General features: G+C 38.7%; 1 long non-coding RNA gene across 1 annotated transcript; it reads left to right on the top strand.

Moving 5' to 3' along the window:
• The first annotated feature begins 344 nt into the window (after positions 1–344).
• On the top strand, positions 345–4,147 carry LOC139440542 (uncharacterized). Its single transcript, XR_011650793.1, has 3 exons — positions 345–505; positions 3,590–3,679; positions 3,996–4,147. It is a non-coding gene; the product is annotated as an uncharacterized lncRNA (long non-coding RNA).
• Positions 4,148–12,465: the final 8,318 nt, after the last annotated feature.

The following is a 12,465-nucleotide window of genomic DNA, read 5'->3' as shown; positions in this document are numbered from 1 at the left end:
ATGTCAAACAAGTGAAGAAAAAGGGCTCTGAAATATACAAAAGGGCATTACATGGACTCCTCCCACTTATACTTACACTATCGCCTATTTTACATGAATGCCAGCTTCTAATACCGACTCCCACAGGCAGCTGTGTAAAGTTACTTTCCTCCCACATATTTCCTTGTAATAACCAAAGTCTTAGAATAATTTCTTTAAATAATTGTAGAAGAGAAAATGAAAATTGTGTGCCAATTTCTAAATCAGGAAACTTCTCCTCAGTATGGTAATTGTTTCCTGAAGAGGAACTGCAGGGAGCTGAGGTTCCTTCTCAGACAGCCTGCTCCTTCTTGCCCGAACCGCGCCCCCACCGGGCTACTGCAAGCCAGGTCTCCTTACTGTGTGAACTACGTTCCATGGGGTGAGCATGGCACAAAAGTAGGGTCTGGAATCAGACAGTATTTACCCACCTATTCTCTCTGCTTCCTTCTAGTTGCTGTCACCTTGATGATTTGTCATTATAATGGTAAGTACTTATATTGTACTTACCTCTCAGACTTGCTGTGAGGGCCACATTAGATAATGTAAGTAAAGTGCCCAGAACTCTGATTCGCACATAGTAGTTAATAAATGTTAGTTCCCTGTTTGTGCCTTGTACTTCCTCGTTCCCTCTTGGCCTATTCTCTTCTACATTCTCACCTCTGAGGATCAACTCTGACAACATTCTGAAGATTCATTTATGATTCCAGTCCACACTGATCGACATCCTGCTTTATTTTTAGTTGGGGTCACCAGTTTGCTATTGCATTTTTCTAGTTACATGTGTAAGCGTGTCCTAAATATTCAGCAAAAATGTCTGTAAGCCTGTGGTATTTATTTTTATGTAGCTACCCGAGTACCTAACATTGTGAGTTGGTAATCTAGGGGCTATAAACTATGTAACTGATTTTTATTTTTTAGAATATACATACATTACATAAATATATATGATTTCAGAAAGGCTAATCTCTAAAAGGACAAACACAATGTTTTATCTACTTTGGGGTTTCAAGCTTCTAGTTAATTAAACAGTCACCCTTTCATTCTGTGAGATGACCTACTTTTTAAGATAAACGATCACCTGATTGTTTTTTTACCTTACTTTTTTTTTCTTGTAAAAATTAAAGCAAAACTTTTCACTCACTTATTGCATTGGAATTTCAGTGACTTTGGGTAGCTAAGCACTTCTTGCGCAGTCTTTTCTTAAGGATTTAGATGATTGGTTTCATTTTGGTGTCATGAACGAAAAGAGCCCGGAAAGATAACCAGCAATCACCTTCCCGCCCAACGTGATCAAATACAGTGAGGGACAACAACATAGAGACAGTTTGGGGATCTGCCAACCAGCATAATTTGAAGATGAGACTCAGACTTAAATGTAGCTAATTCTATTTAGAAGTTCATGAAAATGTTCACATCAAAAACAGTTGCATGTTGTTAGATAAATAAAAACACCCCAATACCTATAAGTAATTTCTTCAATAAACTAGTGTTGGGCTAAAGAAATCACTATGCACGATTAAATATATAAACCTTCACTGTGTCTAACCCCCGAGCACATTATATGGAGTTGCCCATTTGAGAAACAACTCAAATGAATATAATACTTGCAATGGAAAAGTCTAACATTGTTCTTTTTCCTTTTTGGGCTAATATATTGGGTGAATATATAATACAGTTCGTTCAGGACAGTGCTGGTTTATGCCTGGATGGTGCTGGTTTACGTCCTGGCATAATTATTCATGGCAGCCACTTTCATTATCAAAAGTTTTTAGTTTGGACCATAATTGTTTTCCATATCATCTTATCCTCTTGTTTTCTGTGTCCATAACATTTTATACTCTGGGGCGTATCTCCTCAGATTGGTATTTAGCCTGGCATAAGGTGGGTTCTCTACCCATGTTGGTTAAATGGTTCCTTTGTTTATTAAATTGTGTTTCTCCAAAAGTTCCTACCTCCAGTACCATATTTGGAAATATGACCATATTTGGAAATTGGTTATTTGCCTAGGTAATCAAGTTAAATGAGGTCACACTGGACTAGGGTCGGTCAATGACTGGTGTTTTATAAGAAGAGAGATATTTGAAGACATAGAGGAGACATAAGGAAGAAGACCTTGCAAAGGCTGAGGCAGAGGTAAAGGATTGCCAGCAACCAACAAAAGTTAGAGGTGGAAAGAAGGATTCTCCCCTAGACACTTAAGAGGGAACATATAGCTCTGCCAGAATTCTAGTCTCCAAAACTGTGAGAGAATACATTTCTGATGTTTTATGCCACTCAGTTTGTGGCAATTTGTGACAGAAGCTCTCAAAAACTAACACATTTCCTCAAGTCACCTGATCTGCAAGATGACTGATTCTTTGGGGTTCACAAGGTGAAATTTGTGTACTTTAATCTGTCTTAAGTCATATATCCCACATATATGCTTCAAATGAGGTGAAAAATGCATTCCCAGCCTCGGCTACCTTAGAAAGTCTCCCAGATTGAATTTTTCATTTGACATAGAGTCTATATTTTAAGTGAGATCTTCCCAAACGTATTCTCAAATTTGGTAAAATTCTTGTACAGTATGGCAACTACAAATTTTCTGAAAATTTTCAGAAACTCTTTTTAAAGTGTTTCTATAGATAGATGGATAATGGATATAGATTTAACTATTATGATGTTTTAAGCAGGGTGCCTATCCAATTTTTAGTTTTTAAAATTTTATGTCTGTACGTGTAGATATAGCTGTAGATATGGATAGCTATCTATTCTCTCTCTATAGCTCTCTATTATGTCTATACATGCCTATATATGCTATTTTTCAAACAGTCTCTGTCCATCTGTCAGTCTGACATTCTGTCAATTAGAAGAAGGGTCTATATCTCTTGTATACTTGTATGCATGTAAAGGTCACTTACGTGTGCAAGAAATAGCATGAATAAAAAGCAACCTTCTGAATACTATACAATGAGACCTTCCTCAGTTACATTATATCAAGAAGGTATTGGACTCTTTCTGAAGCTGTCTTCCTTCTAGTGCTGACTCTATTGTATGGGAATAAAACCTACATGTTTAACTAAGCTGCTGTGAGGATTTAGGGAAAACATTCAAGGCCTGGTGGCACTAATGGCAGGGAGACCAGGAAGGGGTGGATGTGCTGAAACCCTGCTGGGGGAAAAGGAATGAGCCATCTGGACCTCCAGCTGCGTCCCATTGGATCCAGACAAGAGCTGCCAGCAGCAATGGTGTGGATCTGGAGGAGGGCCATCTCTGCTCAAGGAAGTGGGCTGGCCCGGAGCAGGAGGAAGGGGATGATCTTCTCAGGAGAAAGGACTTGGAAGACAAGTTATCTCAGAGGTCACAGTAGGGACAGACATATTATAATTATTAACATTGACTGAGGGCCAGCAAGATGATGAGTACTGTTGAGAACATAGAAGCATTCTTGATTACTGTCCAGGGAAGCATTTATTCTGGTAAAGAGGTCACTCTTTGGTGTTTTTGTCCCTTATATTTTAACTATGCAGAAGAGTCATTTTATGTGAACCAAAGGATGAGTCTTTTTCTTTTATCAATCCCACTCTAGATATTATGTTTCCATGGAAGATTTCTTTCTGCTGCCACCGCTGCCCTCCTCTTGTTACTCTCGATTTTGGCATCAACTCTAGAAGACAAGGCACGTACCCTGGTTCATCCACATTTTTTTTCTAGTAGTATCTCACAATATTTTTAAATGATATGGTTTAGTAGCATTATAGCTTCATTTCCACGCATTATCTAGTTATGGATTTGTGTAAGTACCTCTTTAATTCTAGAGCAGGCAAAAGGAATTACTGAATGAACTCTCATTATCCACTGTAGTTTATTCATTGGGCTTCAGAATAAGCCCTTGGTAAATCTCTGTGTAAAAATGTTATTTTTTAAGTCTAGTTTAGATAAAAGGTGACTCAAAGTGATTACTATATTTACTGATGTAACCTGTTCCTTTGCAGATGAGTCTGTGGGCTTAGCCACTCTGCACCAGTTCTGTGACAAGCGCAGTAGCCGCTGTTGCCACAAGCACCCTGATAGAGGACCCAGAGGAAATGCCCCACTGATGAGTTTTTGTCTTTTAACTACCCTAAGCCACTTATTGATTTTTTTCCCATGTAATGAATTGGGTTTGGCACTATCCAGACAATAATAAAGCAATGGTGTATTATTTTCAGAAAGGTGTGTTAAACCCACTTGGAGAGGTTGATTGATTGCTTTTAAAATATTTGTGTCTAGGTCACCTCTGAACATTTGATTCATCTGTTCTGGTATAGACACCAGCTCTGCGTAATTTTGCAAAACCATTTCACCCTGATGCACACACCTGAATAAGGGCCATTATGTTAAATGTTGTGCTGCTTTTATCAGGCATTCAGAAACCAAAAGGTTTCAATAACACCCTGGATTTTTTGAATTCCTTTCTTCCTCAGAATGCTAAGATTGTACTATGTACATAGTGATGAGTTGCTTAATTGTATCTGTATATGTGAGCCTGCAAACTCGAGCCCATCACATTTTGTATCCTTGGCTGCCAAACTTTTCCATAGCTATGAACATGAAAGACTTTTATTAATCTGAGAGTCTTAACCTTGTTTTCAATTTGATCTACTGACAATAAGCAGGATGAACTAATCTAGATTTTGCCTCCTTTGTGTCTTCCTTTACCCAACACTGAATAGTGAAAGGGTCAAGAGGGAGGTTGGTAGTAGCAAGCTGAAGCAAAGGTCCACATCACTTAGTCATTGGACATTCATCTCCTGGAGAAGAGAGAGCAGACTGAGAAAGCCTGAGACAGATGCAGCCAAGGAAAAGGTGAAGTGGCTTACACAGTCTGCTTTGCCTATACACATAAAACCAAGGGAAACAGCAACAAAGGATTAACAAAGTAAGCGAGGGTTAAATAGTACTGTTACTATATTTCATTTGAGACTGTTTTCATTGGAACATATCACAAGCCTAAATTGGAAATAAAGGCTATTAAATTTCAGTCAACCCATGAAATTATTACTGCAAACATTCATTATTTTTTGAAGCTGCCTATTGACAGAGCCTTGCCTGAAGAAAGAATTATATGCCGAAGTCACAGTGGAACATAGTCACTGAATTTCATATTATTATTCATAATTGTGTTCATAAACCCATGCCATTGTTTCAAGTAATACTTAATAAAATATATGTATTTTTTAAAACCCTGGGTGAGGTATGCTGTCTGATGGAAATCACAATTCTGAAAGTCAAAATGTGCCAGATAATGCACAAAATTATGCTAGGTTATGACAAAAAATTGAGTATCTTTGTATGTTAAAATACAAGACAGAGAATAAATAGAAAGCTCTGTAGATGAAATTTTGGACATATGTACACAATTATTTTCCTATTACATGAGTAGATATTGTTACTTTGTCATTCATTCATTCAAAGACATTTGTTGGGCAGCTACTCTGACCCAGACACTGAGCTAGGCAATGGCAAAACATAGCTAAGTCATGCTCCTTGTTTTTACTGACAAGTGGATGAGTGAATCAAACACTACAGGGTAGTGTAAGTAATTGTGGCATTAGAGTTGGACATAAGATCTATGAGGGAGAACAGCAGAGAGATGGTTATTAAGTGGAGCTTGGTGGTTAAAGGAGGACTTGCCACAGAGGTGTCACTTGAGCTGTTTTAAAGGGACATCTTATTCCATATTTTGCTTTGATATAGACAGGGCAAAGGGCAAGAGGAAGTTAAAGAAAGTTATTCTGAAAAAGATTCTACATACAAAAATAGATCCCCAATATCCTTTTAAGTGTTGTACAAGGTCACAGGCTTGATAGAGTTGCTGTTCTTGGAGTTTGAATATCCACATGCCTTTGGATTCTCTTATCTTCTAGACTTGGAGATTCTACAAAATCCATTTTGGAAGTTGTTTGTTATTTTTATTTATGAGGAATGTATTTTGAGAATGACATCTTCAACAAATTATTTTTGTTATGATCTACAGAGAGATTTATCAATGATTTTGTAGAATTAAAAACATAGATTTTCCAGATTCACTATGAATTTGGTGGAGCTCCATATGCTGCAATGCAGACAGGCTGGGGAATGGATGATTCTCCTGTGTGACAAGGTCGTCAACAAGTGATCTGATACACCAGTTCTGATTAGAACAAAGTAAACTTCAGTTTAAGCCGAGATATCCATTTACATAGGGATCCTATTTACCAGAATGAGACAAATACTTTTTACAGGTCGGTGTACTTTCAGAATAGAATTTGATACATTTTCAGCATAAATAAGGTTAAGAGTCTTTAGATTTCTGTCTCACATTTACTGGGTCAACAGAAATGCAGCAAATTTCTGAATTTCTTGACTCGGCATAGAAATACTGCAAGTACTTTTGTTTGATATTTTATAAAGATAAAGAAGCATATAAACATCCACTTTCTGGAAGTTGTAAAGTGGTACTAAGGAAAACATATTCAAATTTAATTCTTTGAATAAAAAGCATAGTCTTCAAAAGAAGAAAATAGACATTTGATAGGCTAATTGATTATAGTGTGTAGAAGGATTTATTTCATGCAGTGTGGGAGTGACTGACTACAACAATCGTGTTTACTGAGCGCATCTTGTAGATCACATATTTGCTGTAATCACAGCCTGAGAGTAAGTTCAGTCATGAGATAAACTGTTTTTGAGAAGTCTAGGACTTAGGCTGAATTTGAAGTTTCTGTATAAAGTTCAGTTTCTGACAGTAGCCAAAGAGACATTTATTTTTTGAATTTTTTTTACAAAGTATGTACACTAAATGCCTTTCTTCCTCCTACCACATTTTATAAAGTTTGGCAATAGGTTAATGTACCAGTGATGGAATTCCTAGTGTTTTGGGTACTATTTAAGTAAATGGTGGATTCAGGATAATCTGTGGATTTGATTTCTCTTGGCTGTATTTTTCTATTCTGATCTTCCTCTCTTCCTTTCTTCCCCTTCAACTTGTTTAATAAGATAGACTTAAAATATTCCATTCACTTCTTATCTGATTGGTTAAAACAATCACAATGTTAGTCATCCTGTGAATGTCGAGCATCCAACATGCATGCCCCCGATGTAGTAGAGTTTTCTTAAACCAAGATCCATTTGAGAGAGGGGAAGACATAGGTAAGTGACTGGGAGACTGGCCTGTGATTTCTATTTTTCTAAGATTTGTACTTTTCATATCTTCCTTTGTCACAAAAAATTATTCAGTTTCATCTTTTATCTCTGCCCATGTGCTTGGTGCTCCAACCCCATTCGATTTCTTGAAGTTCGCCAAGTTTGCAGTGCACTTTTACCCCTCTGTGTCTTTACCCATGTGGACCTCTCAGTCTTTGTCTTTAAGGCCCTTCACATCAGGATGCACCAGTTCAAGGGTCACTACCTAGGTATGGCGGGAGGATGTGGCAGGCACACAGAGGCCTGGGCACAAGTTCTGTCTCTTACAGCTTAACTATCTTGGGAAAGTTATTTAAGCCCTTTAATGTTCTCATTTGCAAATTGGGGATAATATAAGATTATTAATTGAGAAAAAATGTTTTACTCTTCCTTCTCCTTGACCTCATTCTGTTAAACTTTCTCTGATGATCCTAACCAGTGTCTCATAGTCAATCTGCCCTTCTGATGTGCTACCATTCTTGTTTTGACTCAATAATAAATTACTCCCTTTTATTATAATTGGGTGTTTACATGTTTATTTTCCCTAGTGAGCCGAGAGGCCCCTGAGGCCAGAGACAGTATGTTTTTTACTTGTGCAAACTGCACATTCAGTAAAAATATAGTGGCCTTTAGTAAGATGGGAGTTATGTGATTCCTCCTCTCCCCCTCCTGTGTCCTGCCTTCCAATTCCCTATACCCAGAATTATCTTTAGGCATTTTTCTAAAATCCGATGTTAAAAAATATATATGACATTAAAGTTGTAACAGACAGTACCATAATCTCAGCTCAGTTAGTCCTCTTAGTGGTTTGTTTTTGTTTGTATTTAGAATTAGAGAATTGAATCATTCCTGAGTGAACCTGTCATTATATTGCTGTTACATTTCAGGATACTTTGGTTTCTTGTTTACTGTCTACAAGATCAACTACCTACAAGTAGATCTAATTAGGTACATTGTTAGGGCAATGATGAGATAAAAATCATAACTGGCCTCCTGCTTGGGCCCTACTTTATAGGGAGTTCTAACATTGCACACCAATAAACTGCTTTCTTTGCCTTGCCTATGAACTTTCAGAAGTATAGGACAGGAGAAAAGCTGTGGGTGATGAGTGTATGTGTGTGCTGTGTATATGTCTGTGATAGGGAGAGAGAGAGACAGAGAGAGAGAGAGACAGAGAGAGAGAGAGACAGAGAGAGAGATGGAGAAAGAGAGAGAGAGCAAGCACTGGGCAATGCTGGTGAGAGAACGTTTGGCATGCTTCTACATCTGTTGGAAAAAGCCAGCCAGGCCACCTGTTGTATTTCAATTCTCCATTCCTCAGGGATCTGTCTCTTGCAGCAAAGGGTTTAAGATAGCAGAAATCCACAAGAATAGAGAAGTTATAGGTCACCCAGTTCTTTACCCCAGGGATCTCCATCAGGCCATTCTCTACCGTGTGCTCTTTAATACAATACAGAAGGTTTCTAAAACAGTACACTCTTTGTCTAAGTCGGTTTAAAACATTCTGAGGGACAAAGCTTTCCCTTTCTTCTAAAGGAGATGAAACAAAAAATCCCATTGTTTACAAGGTCAAGAAATGTGTCCCCAATTGTCAGCCGACAGAGTCACTTTCAGAACTTCCTACTATTCTCCACCTTATTCCTTTTGTTCACTGGTCTCGAATGGAGAAAGCTCTGACTTATCTTCGCCCATACAATACCCTGCAGGATGTTTTAACACACTAAAGAAAGGTTTAATCTATTTCTGTTAAATCTGGAGAAAACCTTTCACCTGCCTCCAGAAGCTACTAAACCTGGAATGCCTTCTTTTTCTCTCTTGCTTTCTGTTACCTGTTCTACCTTTCTTACAGTCTCTACAGTCCCTAAGGTCTACCTCCACTGGTTTATTTTTGGAATATTCCTTTTCTTTTTCTTTGTTTTGCATAGTAAATATTTACAGTAAACACGTAAAAGCTGCTTTCCCAGTATTTTAAGTCAGTCTTTCTTTATCAAATAGAGAAGTTCAGATGTGAACTGGTCTAACTCCCCTTTTAAACTTAATTAGTTAATTAATTACTTTTTAAATTGAGGTGTACTTGACATTTATCATTATATTACTCCAGGTGTACAACAAAATGATCTGATATTCTCATCACAGCAAAATGACCACCACAGCAGTTCTGGTTGCCATTTGTCTCCACACAGTCACATTCTTCTTTTCGTGGGGACTTTGAACATTTACATTCTTAGCAATTTTTAAATATGCAATACAATGTTATTGTCTAAAGTCACCATGTTATTAATTATGACCCCATAGCTTATTTATTTTATAATTGGAATTTTTCTACATTCTGCCCCACTTCACCTATTTCTCTTACTCCCTTCCCCCACCCCCGGCCACCTTCTCAGAAAGACTGGGGATGTGTTTCAGTCTCCTCCATGTGCAGTGCCCTGAACACCCTCATTTTATACGACAGGACACCAACTGATACTCAGAGTGAGGAAGCGCTTTACCAGGGAAAATTAGGAAGAATTCCAGTCTCCAAAGCCTAGCTGAGCAGTGTGCCAATAATGAGCCTTTTCATCACACAGAGGGTGGAACTCCATGTTGCTCCCCTTCTGTCCACATCAAAGGGAACTGCCCAAAAGTGCTACCTTCTGAGCACTTGCCATGAGGTCTCAAAGACAGTGTGGCAGCAGCTGCAGGAGTTGTCATGAATCCTGCACCTGCCTCAACCGGTCTGGCTGGATGTGAGCTTGCCTGCTCTGGGATGTCTCCTTGCCAGGCCACAAGATTCTCTGTCTCAGTTTAGAGAGTGGGGTTCTGATCCTCACCCAGTGGTAATGGATTCTCAGCTAATGTTAAATGGCTACACTAATTCTAGCCTTTGTTGGAGTAAAGAATTTACAGTTAGCTTTCACAAGCCTTCTTAGCTCCTTCTGTAGCTGAGGCAAGAAGCCCTTATACCGCAGTGGTTACCCTGCAACCTCACAGCTTGGGTTTGAATCCCCAGACTTTCACTCATCAGCATCTAGTCTTGGGACCGATCACTTAATCTCCTTAGAACTCAGGTCTCTCGTTTATAAAATGAAGAAAATATTAATACTTGCCTCATAGAACTGACTTTAGGATCATACAAACTGGAAGTAAAAAACAGTGATGTCTCAAAATACTTAGTAAACATTAGCTACATTTTTTTCTACTGAAGGTATCCTGAGTGCAAATGGGGTCTCTTTGATAGTTCTATCATATTTCACTGTCTGTCTCTGGTTATTGCTGGACTCGAGCCCTCTACACAGCTCTACTGCCCTCACGCAGGTATTTATGAGAAGGTAGTGAGGATGTTTCTCGTGTCAAGGACAAGACTGATTATGTGACACATGGAAGGCACCACTGGTGTGTTTGCACAGCACTGCAACATCTCGTGCGTGCAGGCGCTGCTGCTGGCTGCTGCTCATCGCTCCTGTGTGGCTGCCTCTCCTGCTGCCGCCGCCAACACCACTGCTACTCAGTAGTGAAATGGGATGAGGAGGAATGCCTTTCTCCCATTTTTTGGTTATTCTGTGTTAGAATTCCTCCAAAGTAGTAGTAACTTGCATTCCAATGTCTTCTAGTTTTTCCTCATGGCTTCTATCTCCTTAGAATCCAGAGATGAGTCCCCGAGGGCTGGAGTGGCAGAAATCAAGCTGGTTTTATTAGCTGAGACTTTGGGCCCAGTTCCCTCCTTCCTTAGGAAGAATTATCTTCCAAGAGGTTACCATGTCCCTTGGACAAAAAGAGTTTAGCAGCCAGCCTCTAATCCACAAGAGCCCACCAAGCATGCTTGAATCTCAGCTGTGGGACCCCATAATACTCATCTAATGAGAAATGGCAAAATTCATATCAATAATATCCATCTAAACAAATTTAAGCAAGATATTAACTCATTTAAGTAAGGCACAGTGTATGTGACTAGCCGCCATGAGTCAGTTAAAACTTCTCCCAGACATTACAACCTGCCACACAAGAAAGCTATGGGACTTAGCTTTTTGATCTTAACAGCAAAATCACATACCTGTCTCAGAATGGCTAACATAAAAATCTAGTCTGCCTAAGGCCTGTCAGTGTTTAAATGACTGGTATTGGTTCTCATTTTTTGTTTTAACTTTTAGATCTCTTAGAGCTGCCACTCTCTAATGGGCTAGGTGTGAGAGATGCCAGGGGTAACAAGGAAGTGATTTGTCAGCTTAAGGGATGTCACTGGTCATCAAAGAGTCTTTTTTCTTTGGTATGAGCTGTAAAATCCATCTGAGTCACTAAGTCAGACAGGTGATACTTGGTACATCTACAGAAACTGAAAGTTTATGCCAATTACTGACTCTGTATATGAGGAAGAATGGAACTGATTTAGCTGCTAGACAGGTAACTCACATCAGGGCTCTAAAAAAAGGGCTTAATGCTAAGTGGTAACCAAAATAGAAGTTAAATTTGACTTGACTCGTCCCAGGCCACCGCTATTATTCTATTTTATTTCTTTTAGGATCTCATAGAAAAAAATCCTCACAAAGGTGTAGATTTCCTAAAATAAGTTAATTGAAATATTGTGATGCAGAAATATGGATATTTATATACAATATAAAATACAGAAGTATAATATATATGTAACAACAAGTGCCATAAGGGATTAACAATATATATGAAGTAGTTCCTCCTTGCAAGTTTCTACAATTTAGTTCAAATAAGTATTACACATAGAAAAAGAACTTGTAATTCTATGAAATAATTCTGTGCCAAATATGTGGAATAGACACCTGATACTTAGGGTGGGCTATTCCTTTTATTTGGGACACCTGGGGAGTTTCCTATGGGAAATGGGATCTTAGCTGAACTTTGAAAGATGGGAAAAGTGATTACAGATTGATAGTAAGAGAGAAGTAAATTTTTGTTAGAAAAATGAAGTAAGATAGTGCTGGAGTTCCGGCCAAGACAAAGGCATAAGTAGAAATGCTTTGCTTCCTCACACAACTAAAAGAAGGATAACAACCAATTTAAAAACAATAAACAACCAGAAGTGCAAGAAAGTCAAACAGTGTGGAAGTCCAACAACCACAGAGTTAAAGAAATATTCAACAGACCAGTAGGAGAGGCAGAGATGGGCATCAGAGCAGAGAGGATGCGTGGCAACATGGCAGACCATGTGGGTGAGGCGGGGATGGCTGACTGGGAAGCTAAGGACTCAAAACCTCTAGCTGTAAAATACTGTGGGGGGTGCAATTACAGGAGGAACTCCCAGTCTCATAG

The sequence above is a fragment of the Desmodus rotundus genome, chromosome 2 (genome assembly GCF_022682495.2).
Source record: "Desmodus rotundus isolate HL8 chromosome 2, HLdesRot8A.1, whole genome shotgun sequence".
Lineage (NCBI taxonomy): Eukaryota > Metazoa > Chordata > Mammalia > Chiroptera > Phyllostomidae > Desmodus > Desmodus rotundus.
Note: the sequence above shows the minus strand (reverse complement) of the source record. Positions and strands in the feature narration are given on the sequence as shown.